The following is a 23,613-nucleotide window of genomic DNA, read 5'->3' on the forward strand; positions in this document are numbered from 1 at the left end:
AATGTTTTCCTTATTGTTCTATTTTTTGAGAACTTGTGCCCTCTACAGGTCAAAAGGACATTAAATAGGAAGGTGACAAGGTGGAGGTGTGGCTGACTGGGAGCACATAGCTTTTTGACCTTGCCACAGGAATGTTTGAATGAACTGCTGCCCCTTTGAGCCATTCTCTTTATAATTTATTTAACAGATAAAGGATCTGTATTATTTGTTTGGTTATAATAAAACCCACCTACTCTTTCACATTTACTCTTTTGGATTTTTCTTGGTTTATTGGAACAAGCAAGCGTCAAAGATTTCCCCAGTCAACATCAATGTGACAAAGAACAAACTCAAGACAAAATAGTCACTACAACTCTTTTATCTTATACTTTTTACAATCTTCAGGAGATGTCCCACCATGAAAATGTACTTCTGTATCACACTTCATAAAAGAAAACATAACACAATAAGTGACATTATAATTTTTATTCCGTTAACATTAGTGATCTGTTTTTCAATGATTTACATGCATTTTACTCATACACCACAATCAATAATACATTTATCTAAAAGGAAGTATTTAATGTTCTCTTAACTCAAAGATCTGTACACTACACAACAGCTACTGATGTAAAAATGGTAAAGTGATGCAGTCAATTCATGAGAGAGTATTATTATAACACCACTCTAATAAAATAATTTATCATGGGGCTGAAACAATTTACAACATACTGGTAGTTTGTAGGATCTTTGTATAATACATTATGCTACATCACACAGTTTTACCATTGATCCTTCATTTATTTCAAACCCAGGATAGAGAGGTTGAGTGAATGTGGTGTTGACTCTGTGGATGAGGGTCATTGTGTCAGAGACGCTGTAGAAGGACAGAGATCCTGCACTGTGATCCACATAAACTCCTATTCTAGAAGATCTGAGCACTACTGGGAGTTCAGTTTGATTGCTATTGTGCCAAAATGAGTAACTTAACTCAGAGCTGTACAAACTCCAGGACTGATCATTACATCCAAATCTACAATCATTACTGTTTCCCTTCCTGCTGATGCTCTTATATGACACTGATATATCCACTGCACCACTCCTCTCAACCTCCCAGTAACAGCGTCCATTCACACTCTCACTACACAACACCTGAGGATAATGATCAAATCTGTCTGGATGATCAGGATACAGTTGAACTCTTTCAGTTTTAGTAATCACTCTGTTCCCATTGGATAGACAAAGATTTTTATGTTCTGTGTTTGGATCCAGAGTAAATTGGAGATAATCTGATGAAGACAAATTATATAATCTTTATGTCAATTAAAATTTAATTCATTAAAATTAAATTTCTTAATTGTTTACGGACAGTCATATACAGACAAATAGAAAAACAGACAATCCAAATATGCAGCATTATTGTCAAATTAGCATATACATTATCTTTGGGTTCTTTTAACTTAAAAAAATTAAGTTAAACAATTTTAACTTGATTTTATTAAATTATGTCCACTTTTCACAAGCCAAAACATAAAATAGACTTCCATAACCTAGTTGTTTTAACTTCATGCTGCATTTTATTTTTCAGTGCAGAAATGTGCTGCTTATACAACACAACCAAAAACTAAAACAAGCTACAAATACCATTAACACGAACGTCTCGGTTACGTATGTAACCCACGTTCCCTTTCAGTCGGTCACTACGACGTCACGTCGTGACCGACGAATTGGGAATCCCTACCAAAACGCCACTGAGGGCTGACCTCTTCCAGTGTCTGCGTAAAGCCCTTCGGTTCCACTTATGGAGAAGGCGAATTAGGTTTTAGGGGAGAAGGCCGGGCACTAGATTTTCCTTTAACCCCACAGTAGTGCCACCGGTGTGCCGGTAATTGTATTTCATAACCGAGGCGGATCGTGCGTAAAACCCAACGAGACGGGCTGGGAACTGAAGCCAAGCACCCAGGGACCGTACGATGAGAATTAACGACACTACCAAAGTACCCGCGGTGGGGCAGCGAAAGGAGACAGGTGGGACTGCCGGTGCATCTGCTGTGACAGCATAAACATCTACAGCATGTGTGTGTGTGACACTGACCTGAGCCCGCTGAGGGGGACGGTCGTCTGGTCTCCTGAGCGGAGAGCGCAGACTCCGGTGAGTATGATGGTCCTCTGGTCTCCTGCGCGGAGAGCCTAGACTCCGGAAAACACCTGCTGGCGATAGAGGAGAGGTAGGGTGAGCTGGTGTGTGCCCGCTCACGGCTCTCTCGATCCTCCGGAGACCTGGAGAGGGAAGAGGAATGCACTCTTATGTGTGGTTAAGTGGGTACCGGCTGGACAGCCGGTGGAACACATGCAACCAAGGATTTTCCACCCGACCCTCTACCAGGGGAAGGAGCGTATCACCGTCTCCTGAAGAGTGATCCTCTGCCACTCTGCGCCCATCTCTGGCCACTCAAACTCCGATTTTCACGGGAAGCGGCTAAGCGGGCGGGGCGAGCTCCGGTTCCCCTGCGCTGCCGAGATGGGGTCCGAGGAGGGGAACGGAGGTGGCCGCCGCAGGACGCAGATGGCGAGAGGCAGACTGAGGAGCCGGCGTTGGTGGACCAGGGCAGCTCTCTTCCGCCGGAGGCACGACCTAGGAGCTGTAACGACTCCCCAGACTCGCCGAAGAGGCCGGTCTGTGAGACAGGAGCATTCAGGAAGTTGTTCTTGTCTGCGTCCGTCAAGTCAGCCAGACACAGCAAAAGATGGCGATCTTGAACCACTGTGGTGGACATCGCACGACTGAAGGTCGCGGCCTCCCTCGTAAATTAAGCCCTTGCTTGGTGAACCTGCCGCAATGTTATTGCGTGCAGGGCTGAAGCCACCTCTCCGCATGCCTGATGGGCAGCGCCCTTAACCGGACGACTGTCTACAATCACGGGAGGGAAGGGTTGGGTTGTCCCTCCAGGAGGCAGCGGTGGCCGGACGCAGCTGCATCGCAACCCCCCGCTCCACCAAACGGGTCCCGCCCTTAGCGGCTCCGTTGGTGAGGGTGGTGAGGGGTGAAAGCTGAATGGCCACAGGCGGTCACAAATCACGTCAGCTCTTCGTGCCGTCGGGAAAGAAAGGCACAGGAGGTGAGTACCGAGAGGCCCGAGCCGCTCCGAAGTACCAATCATGCAGGCGGGATGGTTTGAGCGGAGGGGGGTTAACCCCTCCAACTCTACCGTTTCCGCCGCTCGAGCGGGCACGGGGGCTATCTCCGGGACGACTCCGCCTCGGAGGGAAAAGTGAGCACCCCACTGATGCTGCAGAAGTGACGGGACCAGAAGGTGGTCCAGTGGATTCGGCAGAAATCGTAGAACACGACTCTGCAGTCTCCACCGGAGCCTCAACCGGCTGAGGATGAGAAGGCCGATAGGTGGAGGACGCATCCTCCGTCCTACTCAGCATAGTGATGCGAAGAGCGTCCTGCGAGCGCTTCACAGCCGCACCATGGCGGTGTCAGCACTGCAAAGGCGCAGACATCGTTTCCGTAGAAACGAGGGTTATGCTCTCACAGAGAGAACAAAAACTTTCCACGAATGCAGCCTCAGAGTGCTTGATGCCCAAGCATGAAGACAGCGCTCGTGACCGTCACTGGAGCCCTTATACTTCTCGCATCCAAGATCACATGGATGAAAAGCTATCCTGAAAAGGACGCTGATCTCCAAATATACGAGAGAGTGGCTGTCTTTAAAAAGACACAGAGCTCTCACGTATCACTCTTTTAGGGAAATCACTCTTTAGGTGCTCAGCTGATGATGCGCACAGGGAGAGGCAACGCACACAATAGACCCTTTGCAAACACGTGACCTAGACCACGTGACGACGCCATGCTGGACGGCAAAATCACTGACGCACTAGGTTGATTAGTAATAGACGCGCTGGATTTTTGATTGGTTTTAAACAGTTTAAATATATATTTCACTAAAATACATGGCTTCTTATATTAAGGAAGTTGTTGTGCCGTTATCGGTCGAGGTAGGGCATTTGGTAGGTCCTCACAGAAGCGCTATTTAGAGAAGTTAGAGATAGCGGGACTGGATACCGACCCTTACCTTCTTCCTCCTTCAATTTTCACGGACCTCATTAAACGCCGAGTCTGCCCGACTTCACCCCGCATGATTTGTACCACTATGTGGTAAACGGGATATCCCCATACACTGGTGCTGATCTTAAGGCTTTTAAAAGTCTGCAGAGCTGCCAACTTCTGAGTTCAGCTTGGAGTGAGATTTTTTATTTTAGAAATGAAATTGAAATAAAAGCTTTTACCGAGTTTAAATGCCTGAGATTAGAGTCTTTACTATTATTTTATACACTTCTATTATGCTTTCCTTCTGATAAAAGTGCCTAAAAAGTTCAGTTAAAATCTAATGAATAGGCTACTGGTCTCTGTAAAATGTATAACTGCAGATAACAGCAGCTTTGATTCAGTTTATCCACTGAGAAAGAGAAGCGTAAAGTGATGATTTGTGATTGGTGATAGAGGGACTGTCACAATCAAATAAACCAAATGAGTAGTTTAATATTAAACTAAAGCAACAGATAATGTGTATGTGAAGACCATATAATTATATTTCGTATATATATATTATTGTTTATAGATGTCAAATATCAATTGACTTTTTTCTCTTTTATTAAAACCTGTCACCGCAAACATCACGCAGGCTTGTACTGCTTGCAAACATGCACACGCGAGTGATGGTTGATTAAAATAGCTGTTTTCTGAGGGTATCTGCTGCGTGCGTGGAATCCGGGCAGGTCTCTGCTTTTCATCCAGACCTTGAAGCTTTGTGTGTTCGACTGGTACGGAGCTGACTGATCGGCGTATGACATCAGAGTAACGCGAGAGCAAAGGTAAAGGCGGACCCTTTTGTAACATTTCGACTTGCTCTCGCGGTACTCTGATGTCCTCGCTGCCGAACTTCCTGCGCAGCGCCACATAAAGTGAAATGCTCTTTGACTCTTTGCAGCAAAGCACCAGCAACATGAGAAGGTGGCACGCAAAAGACAGTGAAGGTACGCTAAAATATAAAAGTGTCAGTACTGCGAGCACTGGTTTAGCTACTTACATCGTGAGAATGGGGTCAATTGCGTGGGTCTCACGGTGAATGCGTAAGAGTTGGCAGCTATGAAATTTATGGTGTCACTGCAGCATTAAACAATAACATTCATGTAAAAATAATGTATTTATGCCACTTTTCTGTAATGGTAGGTGCATCATAGCAACACGAAATAACCATTTAATGACCCTAACGAGCACAAACACGTACTTGTTCGGCTTGCCGTCCATCTACAACATAGCACTTCCGCCGTCCATCATGGCGTCCATAATTCGCGCGAGTAGAGCGTGACGTCACGTGCAAGGGGTCTATAAACTCCAAAACAAAAAAGCTGCAGAGCAGTGGAATACTGCGAGCGTCCGCTGTGTTAGTACTGCTTGTCAATCAACTTCAGCAACCATTCCCAGAAGAGCAAGTAGCTTCTCATTTGCAGATAATGCTGGCTTTCAAAGCGAAAAAGCTAATTTCCATATTTGCACCTGCTGCTTATATACGCACCTGGCGGGGCGGCGCCAGCATTATGCAAATATCTCAATGCCAAGTTCATTAGCATTTTTGTAGTATACGAAGCAGATTGGTTTCTCTAAGCGAGTTCCCAATTCGTCGGTCACGACGTGACGTCGTAGTGAACGACTGAAAGGGAACAAAATTATACATATTGCACAGATGATAACACACGTTTCAAAGGGAAGGATTGAACCTGGCTGGAAGATTATTGGCATGTTGTTATTTCTGTGCCTGGTTACATATGTGGGATTTTATTTTGTCACATATACTGCCAGATTCAAATCATACCACAAAGAGAGATGAATGTTGAATAAGTGGCTAACATTCATATTCTTAAAAATACCTTCTCGTATAGTGTTCTTAGTCACGTGATGTTTATGTAAAAACATTCAAATAGCATTTCTGTATTTGGTTGTGTTGTTATTTGCAGTGTGCCATTGCCAGTGTGTCTCAGCCACCAATCAGTTCAATGTAAATATTACTGCATACATGTATCATTATGCGGAGGGGTTAAATGACTAAAATGCACATCACTCCTGATTACTGTTTATATGTGATCCTGTCTGTGAAAACCCACCTAAAGTATTTTTGTGTGATTTACTGTTTTCTACATGAAATCAACCTACATGATATAAAGACAATTCTGTGGAAAATATAACATTGAAATCTTTAATATTGATTTAGTAAGATCATGTCAAAGATTGATATCATCTGAAACTAATGATTAATAGAAAAAAGTAAACGTAATAATTAGATTAAATAAACTTTGATGCTCGTTTTCTAAGAATTAGATGTATGGACTTTAGCCTGGTTTTCACAGGTAGGGTCACATATTTTCATTAGCATTTTTGGAAATTAAATTTTAACGTGTAGGCTATGTGTCGTTGTTGAGACTTACATTGTAGAAACTGTTCCCTGGTGTTGGGTTCAGGAGTAACTATATCATAAAAAAATATTCAGAGAGTACACTATAGATACTATTACATGATGTTTGATGACTTTCTGAGATAAATAAATGCTTTACCTATATTAAATATCTTTTCTATTTTTTCTCTGCACAGATGCACCACTTTCTCTTTCATTTTTTGTACATCATCAAAAGAGATGAGAGAGCTGACAGTGATGCTGAGTGTGTCTGTAGATCCAGGAGGAACAGAGAGAGACTGGAAACTCTACACAAACACAAACAGAAACCTCTGAAACATTTCATAGTAAAATAAATATAATCTTTGTAAATCAAGCTCTTTACTTCCCAAAAACCACTTTCATGTTGTTCAGATCCCTGTGTAGCGATTTAGCAGGGGTAGATGAAATGTTATTTAAAACACTATTGATCCAAAATATACCACGGGAATCCCAGATTTTAGCTCAAATGGGATAATAAGTATAATTAACTGTAATTAACTATACAAATTTATAAGGTTTTACCTGATTTAGCAGAATTTATTATAACAATTAATAAATGCATTCATCCAGCGCAAATATATATGTACATTAATTTGAACATAAAATTTTGTGGCCTTTATAAAATAACTTTCTTACTGATATAAAGTAGCCTACTATTAAGTATGTAACAAAATCAAAGCAGATTTAGGGCTCAGTCACACCAAAAGCGTTTATGGCAGTTGCAGGCGCCTTTTTTGAATGATATTCTATGGGCAGGGCGCGTTTGCGCGCTGTTTATGCGCGCCAAGCGCCTTGCGGTTTTTTGCCGCCTGCCGCGCACGCGTTTTTGAAGGAGCGCTGAGAGCGAGAAGCGCCTGACGTCATTCGCGTCTTCCATTGTCCAATCGAATGAGGGGAGAGGCGGGCCTTACGTTGTGGTGAGGGAAGTTTACAGTTGCTTTGAAGAACCGGACTCCACTCGCTCACTCTCTCCTTCGTGTTTGTGCACCTCTCATCCTCAAACAAAGTCAGAGCAAGCGCCCTCTTTTTAAAGTTTCTGCTAATATGACAGTTAACAGCAAAAGAGCGCTCACGCTTCAATATTTGATTGACAAGACAGCTGACTCGGTGGTTGCTTAGCAATATGAAAAGCCGCGCCGCACTGCTCTTTTTTAAAAAAGGCAGTGCGTCGCGCCTTGCGTTTGCAAGCGTTTAAAGCGCTTTTGGTGTGACTGGCCCTTAAGTGACTTTAATTTTGCTGAGCATTGAACACAGAAACAATTCTCTTATTAACGTATTAACTAACGTACACTACGAAAAACACACGATACTAACTACACATACAAACAGACAATAAACATGAAACATCGGCTTGAACTTCTGCACAAACCATCAGAACCTCTGAGAATATATAATATATATAAGGTGTAATATTATTCAGCGAATTAATAAACAATACTTGCACTTACGGCCCGAATATCATTAAAAATATTTTTTGCTGACTCGTAACGACGTGTGACCGCAGGCACCCGCTCCTTATCAACCCGCGCATCACTGATGCGTATTGAGTGATTCATTGAGAGGATGCGCCTGCTGTTTCGCAACGTTCATGCGATTGGAAAGAAGATGAGGCACTTTGACTATGTTTGGATGTGCGAGTAAGTATTAAACTGTTGGTGAGATGGGATGAGAATGCAATGCTGACAAAGGCTACAGTACAATCACAGTTGCACAGATGTGTAGTGCTGCTGTGACGGATCAGAACTCTTGATCACTACTCTTGACACTACTGTGTCTTATACTGTAGTACATTATTGAGAAATGGTCACAGATTGAATCACTGCTGCTAGAAACAATGCTGCCTGTGGGAAAAAATTATTTCATGCTTTATTTAAATTCTGTGAAATTCTTAATTAATAAAAGTTGTTGTTTTTATAAATAATATCTGATCTTGAAGAAATCAAAAAGTAATCAGTTACATAACTTTCATATTGTGGTACTTGGATTACGTTACTTTTCATGAAGTAATTTGTAACTGTAACGGAATACATTTTTAAACTAACCTTCCCAAGACTGTAGGTGAATGACCAATCTGCAAACTTGTCGATCGTGCAGGAAACAAGCCTTTGTATTTGATCTTATAGACACATCTATGTGTCATGCCTGCTCCGTCTCTGGGAAATATCACTTTAACTCTTAGATTCTTCGACTTTTGCGATCGCTTGGCCTCAATTATAATTTTTTATGCGGACGATACCCAAATTTACATCCATTCTAATTGTGAGATTAAAATACAGATGAATAATAACTTTCTTTGCTTGAATGGCGGTAAAAACTGAAGTTATGCTCATAGGTTCCCGTCATTGAATTCGCAAAGCGGCTCCCCTGACTTTGTTTGTTGATGGTTCTGTTTTAGAGCTTCGGTTTTTGTAAAATGAGGAACCTTGGTGTACTTTTAGACAGCAGCCTCACTTTTGATCCTTTTGACCAGAGGACCGTGGGGCATCCTTTTTCCATCTCAGAAATATAACTAGACTACGCCCAATGCTAAATTTAGCTGTCGCTGAAAAGCTGATTAATTCATTTGTGGTCTCATGCCTGGACTACTGTAATTCAGTTTTAGCTGGAGTTTCTAAAACTACAATTGCAATATTACAATTCTACTGCCCGGATCCTGACAGTCAGGAACTAGGATATTCGATCATATTTCTCCAGTTTTGAAACCTTTACATTGGCTCTCGGGCCGGTTCCGTGTTGATTTTAAGGTCATGATGTTAACTTACAAGACATTACATGGCCTAGCTCCGCAGTGTTATCTGGTCTATTAAGCACTTATTCTTCAAGTCGCAACCTGCGCTCCTTTGAGTGTAATATGTTAATTGTTCCACAAACGGATGCACCTAAAATCTATGGGTGACAGGGCTTTCTCTGTTCATGCTCCTACACTTTGGAACTCTCTCCCTCTTGAACTCAGGGAAGCACAGATTCTCGAAATTCTTAAAGCCCTTCTCAAGAAACATCTTTTTAAACTTGCATGTGATTTTGGTGTCATTTTGTGATGGTTTTATAGTTATTTGTATTAATGTTATTGCTCTTTTATTAATTTTTACATGTTGTATTTTCCTGTGTATTATGATTTAATGTACAGCGCTTTGAGAAGTTGCTTTTAAAGGCGCTTTAAAAAAATAAAGTTTATTATTATTATTATAGATCTCAAGTTTCTCTGGAATTCTTTGAAGATTGCAGTGTGAATTTAATTAGATTGTCGCCTAATTTACGATCTACCAGAGGACTCGGAAGGAGATTAAGATCTCTGAAGAAAGCCTTATGAGCAGACTCTTAACCCGCTCCAATTGGTGGCATGGTGTTAAACTCTTTAAGGTCACAGTTTAAACTGATAACAACCCAGACGAAAAGACCTCCATCTGATGTTACATCTGTTACCTTGAGAAAATGGATGTGATCATCTGTTTGTAAAATCTGTTCCAGCTCATCATCTCTCCTCCTCAGATTATCAATCTCCTGCTCCAGTCGCTTCAAGAGTCTTTCAGCTTCACTCACTGCAGTCTTTTCCTGATCTCTGATCAGCTGTGTCACCTCAGAGCGACATCTCTCAATGGAGTGGATCAGTTCAGTAAAGATCCTTTCAGTGTCGTCCACTGCTGTCTGTGCAGAGCGCTGTTAGGACACACAGAGAGAGGAGCATTAGAATCAGCAGCATTCATTCAGCTCTTACTGGTACATCACACAGTCTGTTACACACAGTGAACTTCAGTCAAAGTCATACAGCACTGAACTCCTCACTGACTGATTGGATGAGAGTCTTAACTGAGTCTGAAACACATCTGAAACAGCAGACAGCAGTTGTTCTTCTGATCAAAACTCACCTTATGAGTCTCCACAGCATCTCTCAGCTCCTGAAGCTTCTTCTGACTCTCCTGGATTCTCTTCTGGTATTTTTTCTGTGTGACCTTTAGTTGTTTCTGTTGGATGCAGAAATAATGATTACAGTTTTTGTGAATTCCTAAAGCACAAAGCGCCCTATTTTAACAATCTAAACACATGGTCTAAATTGCACAGTGCACAGTCTAAAAGGGTGTGTCCGAATCCACTTTTGCTAGTTTAACGGGAAGAATGGTCTATGCGCCTAAAAAGTGTTGTTCATATTCTCGTAATGAGGAATGGGTGTGTTTTGGGCGTAACATTCAATAAACCAAAAAGAGTCTCATCTCTCATCCCCTTTAAAAGCCAGCTGCGCTCGTGCCAAGGCGGAGTTTTAAAAACTGTGTGCATTACAGTACCAGTTTAAGATTGCTGTTTAAAAAAAATGTGTTGTGTTCTATTTATTGAAATGGTTATCAAAGGTACAAAGTCATCATATGCAATAAATCCGTGGGGTAGCATTAAAAAATCAAAATAAATGCAATATTAGCAAAAAAATCTGCCTCAAAATAGCAACCCACCAACAATGTGCAATACCTGTTTTATAGTCCTCTCTGCTGCAGCTGATACAGTTTTATGCTTATTGTGTTTATCCACCATACACAGATAACATATACAACGCTTATCAGTACGACAGTAAATCTCCAGCGGCTTCTCATGTTGAGGGCAGATCATCTGCTGAAGTCGTTCAGTGGGATATATCAGGTTGTGCTTCTTGCCTTTAAAGAATTTCTCATGTTGTTCAAGATGATTTTGACAGTAAGAGTTCAGACACACCAGACAGGACTTGACAGCTTTGTGTTTTCTCTCAGTACAGACGTCACACTCCACATCTCCAGCTTCAGCATAACAGTGATCAGGATGAGCAGCTTGTAGTTTAGTCTTCTTCAGTATATCCACCACTTCAGCCAGCATGGTATTTTTACCTAAAACAGGTCTTGTAGTGAAGGTCTGTCTGCACTGAGGGCAGCTGTAGTCTCTCATCTTGATCCCAGCAGTCTGTAATACAGCTCATACAGTAACTGTGTCCACAGGGAATGGTCACAGGATCCTTCAGTAGATCCAGACAGATTGAACAGATAAACTGATCCTGAGCCAAGGAAACACTCGCTTCTGCCATTTTACTGCACACAAACACACACAGCAGCTTAACAACAATGAAGTGGAATTGATCGAACAGAAAGAAATTGACGAATACTAGTAAACACTCTCACCCTGACTAAGCAGGAAGTAAAGATACGTTTCGTTTTAAGTGAACTGAAGGTAGGCGTGGCTAAAAGAGAACAAACAAAAGAATGTGAGTATGTGTGTGTTCATTCAGTTGTGTGCGTGTGTAAAAGAGCAATAACATTATTACAAACACATTCAAAATGCCAATATTATGTGTTAGGATGATCATTATAAGTAATTTATGGTTTTAGAAGACTTTGAAAATAGCAAACGAGTCAATCAGACTACGTTTTTACAAGTAACGTTAAACTTTATTTCACTGCAATTTAAGCTTGAGAAGCAAACATTATGGTACGATTGATATCAAGTTTAATTGTTGGTCAGGCATATGTTATTTAATTCTGATTTTAGCTTGTGATTTTAGAGATTTTTATCTGTCTTTTCTTATTCAAGTAGATAGGACTTTAGTTTTGCATGACTGAAATAATGAGATGGGTGTAACTGCAGAAGTGCAGAACCATACGTCATGACAGTCTGAGCCCGGATAACAGCGCCAGCCTAACAGTCTGATACCGGAAGTGGGCAGAGTAGTAAAAATTATTTTTTTTATAAATTTCTTGAAAGTAACGTGATTTGACACAGTCCACTTCCGACCCCGGACTGTTAGGCTGACGCTGTTATCCTCAGACTTTCATGACGTATGGTTCTGTGCTTCTGCAGTTGGTTAGTATCGCAAATAATTGCCTGGAGGTGTTGCAAAGATGGCTGCCTTGTGACGAGACTTCCCTAAAAAGACTTTGGCTGTAGTCAGTTTGATCACCATTCAAAATGAATGCATCACCAAAAATAAATAAAACACAGCTATTGATCAATCAGAATCAAGAACTGAAACTTTTTGTTTTAGTTGGATTCTTGACCTTTGACATTTTGCTTATTCGTTTTTCCCTCGTTGCATTAACTTTGTGTATAAATAACATTTGTTATTGTAATGTAAAGTTATACGTGCAGTTCTGTGGTGGTTGGTACATAAAAGGTACATGGTAAAGATCATCCAATTAATTGACTTCTCCTAATCAAAAGTTTCTTTTCTGTCAAAATCAGATCCAGCTGTAACATACAGAAGACAGCAGAGACAGGGGTTACAAAAATAGAGTTATTTATTAACAAAAGACCAGAAAAGGTGTAATAACTACAGATGTGAAATAAATCCAGATGAAATGTCCAACCACACACACACACACACTCTTGGGTCACAGAATATAAATCCAGCACTTTCCTTTATTCCAGCGGTGCTCTTAGACGAGGGAGTAGGGAGTACGGTTAGTAAACACAGCATATATGGAAACAGCTTGCATATAAGAGACCGGACAAAGAGTGAGTGTGGAATTGCAACTTTAATAGTGTGCTGGTGATGAGTGGTGACCCCCAATGGTCTGCTCCTGAGGGCAACCTCTGCCTCAGGGTGCAGGCTTATCGAGGTGGGCAGTGTGGAACTCACGCAAGAGTTTGGGGTCTGAAGATGGTTTCCTGCCAGACCTTTTTTAGCAAACACCCTTTACCAGTGGCGAACCGTGAGTACTTCAGCTGGGCCTTCAAAATATGCAATGAAGTGCAAATGCCTCTCCATGCGCAATTACGCATGGCGCAATAAATGAAAGTCACAAATTTAATGGATAGGTTCTACTTACTACACCGCCTTAATTCTTAAAAACAGGAAAATGGAGACAAGTGAGCATGGGGGAAAAAACACCAAAATAAATTGAGAGTAGTTTGTTTTTCATAAATTTTAAAATTCAGAATATAATACAAGGCTATTCGTATTTCGTTAAATCATACAGTGAACGTGTAAAAATTCTGAGCACGCAAAGTTAAATTACAGAATAGGCATCGTTTGCCTTTAAATGCAGTTTTAAAGTTTAAAATTACTTTAATCTAACTGATAAACACAAATACAGACTCTGCTGCTCTGTAAATTTGCATTTAATTTTTGTTTTTTGTAAATATATATTTAGCTGTAGGATAGCTTGTTAGTCTTTTTTCATAAGGGGAAATATAGCACCCTGCGTTCTCAGTGCACCTCCTTGTGGCTTATAACTGTTATATTTTGCGGGCTCGCAAAATCCCTAGCCCGAGCCCCGGTGAATGTTTTTGCATTCTCTGAGATTTAGTTAGGTAATTATATTGTATGTAATCCGGCGTCACCTGCAGTCATTACTATCCTCAAGTAAAACTGTCAGGAAGTGAAAGTATAACGAAACCCATTATTTTTCGCGGGTTCACGTCGGATACGCGCAGCGCAGCTGCACGCGCATCTCTGTGCTGTGCTCTTCACGAGTACCCGCTTAAGTAATTTCGTTTTTACCTCAGCCCTATCAAACTAGCCACAACGTCAATCACGTTTTCTGCCATTTACCTCAACCACTCTCACCGCAGAGATTCGGGTCATTAGACGGTCTATGATTAGGACTTCTTCTTCTTTGGTGTTTTACGGCAGCTCGCATCCAGCTTGTTGCATGATTAGGACTTCATGAAGGCTTACAATGCTTTGTTTTTTACCCGCCCACTTGAAATCAAAGCGTGATTGGTCGATTTGCCCGTCACTCTCCACACCAAAACACATAGCTTGGCCTTCCTTGGGATTCTTGACGTCCTAACCAATGAATGAGCCAGTTTACCGGGCCTTAATAGAGACAGACGATTCTGATTGGATATGAACCTGACAGTAAGCTTAACGTTAGAACATAGATGAGAGAAAATATATTACATGTATTAAATTAAATTAAATATAAATTTAAACATGTAAAAACATATTTTTATTGAATACTTTATTATTTATTAGTATTATTATAAAAAATATTTTTATTAATTTTTTTAGGCCTTCTCTGAAGGCGTAGAAGGCCCTGAAGGTTCCCCACTGCCCTTTACTTCCTGGTCTCCCTGACAACGCAAATTTGGGGCTTATTGGAAACAGGTGCACAGGATTAATGTGGCAACCCGTAATTGGAAGAGGAAATGAAGAAGGGCAATATAAATAGAGCTGCAGAGACACAAAGAGAGGCAGAGTTGATTTTGGAAAAGCTCTGCTCCGTCAATGGCGGATTAAATGTCCACTCCTGAGAAGGCGCCGTTGACCCGGGGATCACTATAGCGAACGGGAAGAAGACGGCCGAAGGAGGCGAAGAGGAGTGGAGGCCGTTTATTTAAGGAGCACTACAAGGTTCAGTTTCTGACCGCGGTGACGGTGTGTGGTGGTGTAGTTGGGCTGTGTTGAGTGAATTCAGTCGGAATACTGCTTAAAGAGCAAGAAGTGAGTGATTAGATACCAAGACGAAAACGAAGAAGAGACAGTGACTGACATGGAGATGAAAGATTTCAACTGGGCTGAGTATGCTTTGTGAACTGCTGTATATTTGGAAACTTTGACTCACCTGTCCATAAGTTGTGTATATGTCACGCCCAGGGGCTGGCTGTGCTTTAACTAAAGCCACGCCCCTTCTCAACTTCCACCTCGAGGAGGTCCCCAAAGCCAACCCAATGACCAGACAACAACGAGAGCAGGTAAAATTTAAAACAATCTTTATTTATTAAATATTTAAAAAGAATGGGGGATTGGGGAAAGGGCAATTTAAAACTAAATGTTCCTCTGACTCTTCCCTCCAGGGGGTCTGTAGTACTGGGCCAAACAGGGGCAAGGGGCAGCAGAGATGTAAACCCCCGTAAGCCGGGGGAAGGGAACGTCAGGCTCCGACCTGGTCCCTGCTAGCCGTGGCGCCCTCCTTCTTCTTCCTGGAGGCAGAATAAATATTTGTATGACTGGTGAATGGAGCCCTTCACTGCTTGCGTACCTTTCTCTGTTCGTGTCCCCTGGTGTTCACTTCCTCTCTTTCTCTCTCCACAGACAGCAGCTGGGACACAAGACACAGTTAATCCAACTTGACTTCCTCACCTCTTCGCTGCATACAGCCTACGGTAAGTATGAGGTTTGTTCGGTTTGTTTTCTCTGGCGTTCACTTTCTCTCTTTCTCTCTCCACAGACATCAGCTGGGACACAAGACACAGTTAATTCGACTTGGCTCTCTCACCTCTTCGCTGCATACAGCCTACGGTAAGTATGAGGTTTGCTCCGTTCGCTTTCCTGGCGTTCACTTTCTCTCTTTCTCTCTCCACAGACAGCAGCTGGGACACAAGACACAGTTAATTCGACTTGGCTCTCTCACCTCTTCGCTGCATACAGCCTACGATAAGTATGAGGTTTGCTCCGTTCGCTTTCCTGGCGTTCACTTTCTCTCTTTCTCTCTCCACAGACAGCAGCTGGGACACAAGACACAGTTAATTCAACTTGGCTCTCTCACCTCTTCGCTGCATACAGCCTACGGTAAGTATGAGGTTTGTTCGGTTCGTTTTCTTTGGCGTTCACTTTCTCTCTTTCTCTCTCCACAGACAGCAGCTGGGACACAAGACACAGTTAATTCGACTTGGCTCTCTCACCTCTTCGCTGCATACAGCCTACGGTAAGTATGAGGTTTGCTCCGTTCGCTTTCCTGGCGTTCACTTCTTCTCTTTCTCTCTCCACAGACAGCAGCTGGGACACAAGACACAGTTAATTCAACTTGGCTCTCTCACCTCTTCGCTGCATACAGCCTACGGTAAGTATGAGGTTTGTTCGGTTCGTTTTCTCTGGCGTTCACTTTCTCTCTTTCTCTCTCCACAGACAGCAGCTGGGACACAAGACACAGTTAATTCAACTTAGCTCTCTCACCTCTTCGCTGCATACAGCCTACGGTAAGTATGAGGTTTGCTCCGTTCGCTTTCTCTGGCGTTCACTTTCTCTCTTTCTCTCTCCACAGACAGCAGCTGGGACACAAGACACAGTTAATTCGACTTGGCTCTCTCACCTCTTCGCTGCATACAGCCTACGGTAAGTATGAGGTTTGCTCCGTTCGCTTTCCTGGCGTTCACTTCCTCTCTTTCTCTCTCCACAGACAGCAGCTGGGACACAAGACACAGTTAATTCGACTTGGCTCTCTCACCTCTTCGCTGCATACAGCCTACGGTAAGTATGAGGTTTGTTCAGTTCGTTTTCTCTGGCGTTCACTTTCTCTCTCCACAGACAGCAGCTGGGACACAAGACACAGTTAATTCCACTTGGCTCTCTCACCTCTTCGCTGCATACAGCCTACGGTAAGTATGAGGTTTGTTTGGCTCGTTTCCTCTGGCGTTCACTTTCTCTCTTTCTCTCTCCACAGACAGCAGCTGGGACACAAGACACAGTTAATTTCACTTGGCTCTCTCACCTCTTCGCTGCATACAGCCTACGGTAAGTATGAGGTTTCCTCCGTTCGCTTTCCTGGCATTCACTTTCTCTCTTTCTCTCTCCACAGACAGCAGCTGGGACACGAGACACAGTTAATTCAACTTGGCTCTCTCACCTCTTCGCTGCATACAGCCTACGGTAAGTATGAGGTTTGTTCGGTTCGTTTTCTGTGGCGTTCACTCTCACTCTTTCTCTCTCCACAGACAGCAGCTGGGACACAAGACACAGTTAATTCGACTTGGCTCTCTCACCTCTTCGCTGCATACAGCCTACGGTAAGTATGAGGTTTGCTCCGTTCGCTTTCCTGGCGTTCACTTCCTCTCTTTCTCTCTCCACAGACAGCAGCTGGGACACAAGACACAGTTAATTCGACTTGGCTCTCTCACCTCTTCGCTGCATACAGCCTACGGTAAGTATGAGGTTTGTTTGGCTCGTTTCCTCTGGCGTTCACTTTCTCTCTTTCTCTCTCCACAGACAGCAGCTGGGACACAAGACACAGTTAATTTCACTTGGCTCTCTCACCTCTTCGCTGCATAAAGCCTACGGTAAGTATGAGGTTTGTTTGACTCGTTTCCTCTGGCGTTCTCTTTCTCTCTCCACAGACAGCAGCTGGGACACAAGACACAGTTAATTTAACTTGGCTCTCTCACCTCTTCGCTGCATACAGCCTACGGTAAGTATGAGGTTTGCTCCGTTCGCTTTCCTGGCGTTCACTTTCTCTCTTTCTCTCTCCACAGACAGCAGCTGGGACACAAGACACAGTTAATTCCACTTGGCTCTCTCACCTCTTTGCTGCATACAGCCTACGGTAAGTATGAGGTTTGTTCGGTTCATTTTCTCTGGCGTTCACTTTCTCTCTTTCTCTCTCTACAGACAGCAGCTGGATGCGGTGCTCTCCTGTTCAAATTTAGATCACAGACCTGGGGGTTATTTAGTTGCATAAGGTAAGCACGGCGGACTTACGATACTTGCAATTGGGTCAGGTGGGATATGCAGTTTTCCATGTAACGTCGGGGGCGGACCCTCTCGACGAGCGTGTTGGTCACAGAGGGGTGTACTCGTCGCACCGTCACACCAACGCCGAGCGCTGCCCTCTCACATCACCGTTAGGCGATCTTCCACCGGACAGGGGCGGCCTTTTGTAGGGACCTCGGGACGGGCGAGATGTATTTCGTAGAATCAAAATATCCACAATAGCATTCCCTAGTTGTACTCACGTATCCACTAGTTTCCCAGCTCTTCGCCGCCACTCTTCGCGACCCCCAAATGTCTCGACAGGACTCGTTTCAGGGCACCACTCCGTCGCTCGTAGCTAGAAGCACACTCACACGTACAGTATAATAGTGTTCCACCAGGGCCGACAGCCTCTTCGTTCTCCCAGACAAAGTGTATGAAGGCAGGGGTTTGTCTGACAAGACACACACAGCAATACACAGCAGAATACACAGCACCACGCTATAGTGAAAGTTTCCACAGCACAAAGACTCACCCACCACAATCGTGTACACACAAAGGACGCCCGTCTTCATCCACTTTGCCCGAGTCCGATTGGCGATGGATCTCGCGGCCTTAGTGGTGGTCTCGTCACTGTGGCTGGCTTCGACCAAAGAATCTCCTCGGCTCACCCACCACGCTTCCTTAGGGGTAGGGCCGCTCTCCTTTTCCTGGAGGGGTTTACTAGAAGACAGGTTAGTAAATACACAGTGGCTGTACAGCAGTACGGTTACTCACTCGTCAATTTAAAGTGTTTCTCTCTCTCCTTTTTCTCCGTTCCCTTCGACCAGCAACATCAATACTGCAACAGTACGTCTCTTCCAAACACTTCTATAACTTCTCCACAGTTAGTACTCACACAACTCCGTTTCTTCTCCTCTTAATGTGTCTTCAATTACGTTGGTTACGTTCGTCTTTCAACCTTTGAGGTTTGCACTTACTTCTAAAGTCTGTTTCAACTTGAGAGAGAGGATCCGACTGCCGCCAATAGCGCGTCGAGTGAACCTACACAATGTCAACAGTCACAACGCCCAACAGTCACAAAAAGCACACCAACTGTGATTAAAGTTGATCTTAAATACCGTTTGGTTCGGCGTATCCTCCAATCGCCGACCGCTGTTCTTAACTAGACACAGCTGTACTCAATTTGCCGATTTTCCTCCTCGCGGCGCTACCGGAAGTTCCGGTGTTCTCTCTTTCTGGTCCGGGTGGAACACTTCCGGGTGGAACCAAAATTCCCAACTTTTGGTTCCGCCCCTAAAGATCGTCACCTTGTGACATATACACCACCGTTGGATGCCAGCGAGTGGGTTTGGAACTATCCCGGAGGAAAATCAGCTAACAGGAAAGCGAGAGTGATGAAGGGAGAGAGAAAGTGTGACCACCCACTGTGAGTAAACAAACTATTATACAGATGTACAGATTTATCAATACCTCAATGCTTAACGTGCAGTGTGAGTTTTAAATCTTGGAGATTAGCAGCCCCATCGCGGAGTTGAATGGTGGGCGAGCCGGGAGCATAGCATCAGCAGAAAAAGGGGTCATTGAAACAGCTATATTTCCTACCTTGGGCCTTCGTCTTTGGAAAAGCTCCGCAGACTCCCCCGGCCGACTCCCGACGACCCCAACCTGACCTTGTTGTTTCACTAGAGTGTGCTGTGGGTGAGTTTGGACTTTCAGAGCGAGTGTATTCACATGATTGTATTGCAGTGGAGTGCTGTGTGCCCGTTGTCAGGGGTCCGCAGAGGTTGAAGTCGGCCACATCAGATCGAGGAAGGAGCCGTGCGGCAGATGAAGTGTCCAGCTAACTCAGGCTGTTTTGTGACCCAGTGAGGAGACCAAGAGGCATTGCAAAGTCCCCGAAGTAAAGCAACGTGTAGCCTGGTGGCGACGGTAGAAAGGGCGCAGGAAATCTGGGCCTGACGTGAGTACCATTAAAGTGTTGGCATATATGTAAATGAAGTTACCATATTGTGGAAGTCCGGTTATTTAATAACTTACCTGTCATGGAGCCTCTCTAAAGGTGCGCCCCTGTCCAGAGCTCCGAGTTCTACATACAGGAGGGAGAGGGCAGCGTTCGGCTCTGCAGTGAAGGCATCAAACTCCTTGGGCATAACCAGCGCCTGAAAAGGAAAGCAATGTACCAACTACTCACCTGAAGATCACATATCAGTGCTTGTAAAACGTCCGAAACATCAGCTACCGACAGCCACCTGTAAGAGAGAGATAAGAAGATCTCAGTAACATTAAAGTGTGATTTTGTGTTCACAGCCCTGAGCCCTCTAAAAGAGGAGATCACGAACCAGTTTACCTGTAGAATACTCACCACAGCTACCATTGACCGCCACCTGTGAGAAGAGAGAGAGAGAAGGATCACAGTAACACTAAAAGTGTGATTTTGTGTACACAGCCCGGAGCCCTCTAAGAGAGGAGATCACGAACCAGTTTACCTGTAGAATACTCACCACAGCTACCGTTGACTGCCACCTGTAAGCAGAGAGAGAGAGAAAGATCACAGTAACATTGAAAGTGTGATTTTGTGTCCACAGCCCTGAGCCCTCTAAGAGAGGAGATCACGAACCAGTTTACCTGTAGAATACTCACCACAGCTACCGTTGACAGCCACCTGTAAGAAGAGAGAGAGAGAAAGATCACAGTAACATTAAAGGTGTGATTTTGTGTCCACAGCCCTGAGGCCTCTAAGAGAGGAGATCACGAGCCAGCTCGCCTACTCAAACCCTCCGAGCGAGGAGACCACGAGCAGGCTACCATTCCTACCTATCAGGAGCCATTGTGGCCAGTCACCTGTAAGCGAAAGAGAAGAAAGTTCATTGCAGTAACTGTCAGATTCCCTTTCTGTGTTGCAGCCTCGTGTAGTTCTGCCTCCAGGATACGGAGGGCGCCACGGATAGAGGAGACCCCCAAAAGACTCTGTCCCCCTCTCCCTCTCTTACCCCTGTTTGGAGGCCAGAAGAGGCCGTTATTTTAAATTCCCTTTTTCCCTCCCCCATTTACCATTTTTAACTAATTTAAATAAAGTTTATTTTAATTTTACTCTTACCTTGTGTGCTTGGTCATTGGGGTGGCTTTGGGAACCTCCTCGAGGTGGAAACTAGGAAGGGGCGTGGCCCTTTAGATATCTCGGGTCCGCCCCTACCTGTAACACCTGACAGCCCCCTGCAGGTGGTGAGCTAAGTCCCAGACCCTCTCTGGGGACTTAGCGACTTCCTTTGGTTCCTTCGCCCAGGTCTGTAGTAAAGTCCACCCCTAGATGTGACTCCTAGTTAGCAGTGATGGGAATAACGGCGTTATAAGTAATTGGCGTTAGTATCTGCGTTATTTTTTTTTTCAGTAACGAGTAATCAAATAAATTACTGTTTCCCAATTATAACGCCGTACGTTACTGACATTAAAATGCTGCACGTTACTAAAATTGATTTCACTGTAGTGATATTCACCCGCGTATGCTCACTCTCTCAGCCAAACACTGTTTTTCTCTTGTGTGTGTGTTGGGAGAAACATAACGGATGCTGATTGGTGTGTGTGTGTGTGTGTTAGAGGGGGTGGGAGAACCACATAGCTGAGGATGATTGGCTTAGTTTCCAACGTTAGCCAACCAGAGGCAGAGTTCACAAACAGACACGCACACTCGCACAGTCCGAGTCAGAGCGAGCAGTGTAAAAAAGTCTGAGCAACTTGGTCACTTTGTCGCTAGATTTAGCAACTTTCTATCACTTTAGCGACTTTATAGGAAAAATCTAGCTATCTTTTCTGGCGTTGTTGGAGACTTTTATAGACTGACATGAAAATACGCGTCGCTTTCTCTTCTCAACGAGCAGCGGTGCATGCTGCTGCTGTGCCCCATCTCAAAGCACTGACATGCAGCCCCGTCATCGTGCATCAATCACTCCGAAAACATAGGCGACAGGGTGATGGCAAGTACAACAAGCTCAAAGGTAGCGGTCGCAAACACGAAGTATAAAGCACTACTTTTCCATTTTTGATGTTAAAGGCAAGAATGTTTGTGTAATGTGCAACTTATGCCCATGAAGAAAAAGTCTCTCCACGTCTGTGGCAAGTAATTCTGATCTAATAAAGCACCTCACATTGTCACATGCTGCCACAAAATTAGTGATTTCTCTTTAGTATTCATTTTAGTAATTAACATATTTAATTTTGTAAGGGATATTCAAGTTATTTGAAATATTAGATTTTTTTAAGTAACGCAGTAATTACTTTTCCTTGTAATTAATTACTTTTATAATAATGTACTAACTCAGTTACTATTTTTGAGAAGTAAATAGTAACTATAACTAATTACTTTTTTAAAGTAACGTTCCCATAACTGCTAGTGAGAGGGTTTGTTGGATGCCAGGGTGACCAGTGCCTGCAGAGTTATGTGCCTTTGCGATTAATGGTGCACGATGATGTCAAGGAACATACTTGTGACCAGGCACGTGCACACATAGACATCAAAGGGGGCTTGAGCACCTGCCCTTTTTATTCCTGGAGAAAAGTGCACTTTTTTCTGGGGTGCTTTTTTATTAATAATATGATCTTTATTCATATAACAACTGATGTCTGTCTGTTTCTTGTGTTTTTTACTTGTTACTTGTTTAATTTAACATGAATTTATTCAGTAATCATTTAAATGAGATTTAAACTCTTATAAAAAGAAAAATAGCGCTATTTGTGGTACATAAACGGTTAACAGATGAGTCCCGCCTCCAAAACTCACATCGCTTATATGATTGGCTTTACCTTTCCTAAGTCCCGCCTCTCTAACGTACTTCGCTTTATGATTGGTCTTGTCTTTACTCGTGCTGCATTCGCGCTTGTAGAAGCGCCAAAGCTCAGCCGAACGAGACGCGATCATGTGCATGATTATGCAGGCAGCTACCGGTAAGTGTGTGAGGAAGAAAGCATTCTTATATTAACAGTTTTATGCACAAAATATGGGACACGTTGTTACACATAACGATTCAGGGACATTGTTTTCCACGACAATCCCATATTAACCTGAAGAGTTGCAAACTTGCAACATTATAGTGTATGTAGTTTAAACAGACTGCTCATAAAATAATAAAGCACAAACAATAATATAATTGCTAACTACAGTAGTAAGCTTTTTTGATTGCGTTTTTTTGTAATGTCTGTAAAATAAGTAGCCTATAATGTGTTATACTGGAGTGAAGTAGTAGATTGGGGAGAAATCTGATGGTTCAGTATTTTACTTGCCCAGTCTGAATTTTTACTGACATCACAAAAAAGTAAAATATAAAATACAAATAAAATAGGCCTAATCTATATTTGTTGTTTCTGACATGTGTAACCCTAATAAATATGAAACCTAAAATTAAAGGTGCCAAAGGATGTGTTGCAAGAATATGTTAAATTATTATTTGACAAAGAAGGCACTTTAAGTGCAAAAATTATCCAGAAACGTTTTTACATGTCCATTTACAAGCCTAGAATTTGTCATTTGAATGAAATGGTCTATTTTTGTCCTATTTGAAAGGGTCATGAATAATAATGTTGAGCTCTGTTCTGCTTGCTCTGCTCTGAGGCTCATGCCAGAAATTAGTAAACAGACCTTATATTTTGAGCCCTTATCAGACAAAAATACAGATTTTGATTAACAACTAATTGCAAACTAATAGAACTTCAGCTAAACCCTAGCATATAGCATTTATCGGCATGTAGCACTACTCAGCAGTCACAATTTTGTTTTTAGCA

The 23,613-nt window shown here is 43.1% G+C and overlaps 1 pseudogene; it reads right to left on the minus strand.

The window, feature by feature from the left end:
* On the minus strand, nucleotides 1–11,629 carry LOC141350562 (tripartite motif-containing protein 16-like; annotated as a pseudogene).
* Nucleotides 11,630–23,613: the final 11,984 nt, after the last annotated feature.

Source organism: Misgurnus anguillicaudatus, chromosome 2 (assembly GCF_027580225.2).
Source record: "Misgurnus anguillicaudatus chromosome 2, ASM2758022v2, whole genome shotgun sequence".
Lineage (NCBI taxonomy): Eukaryota > Metazoa > Chordata > Actinopteri > Cypriniformes > Cobitidae > Misgurnus > Misgurnus anguillicaudatus.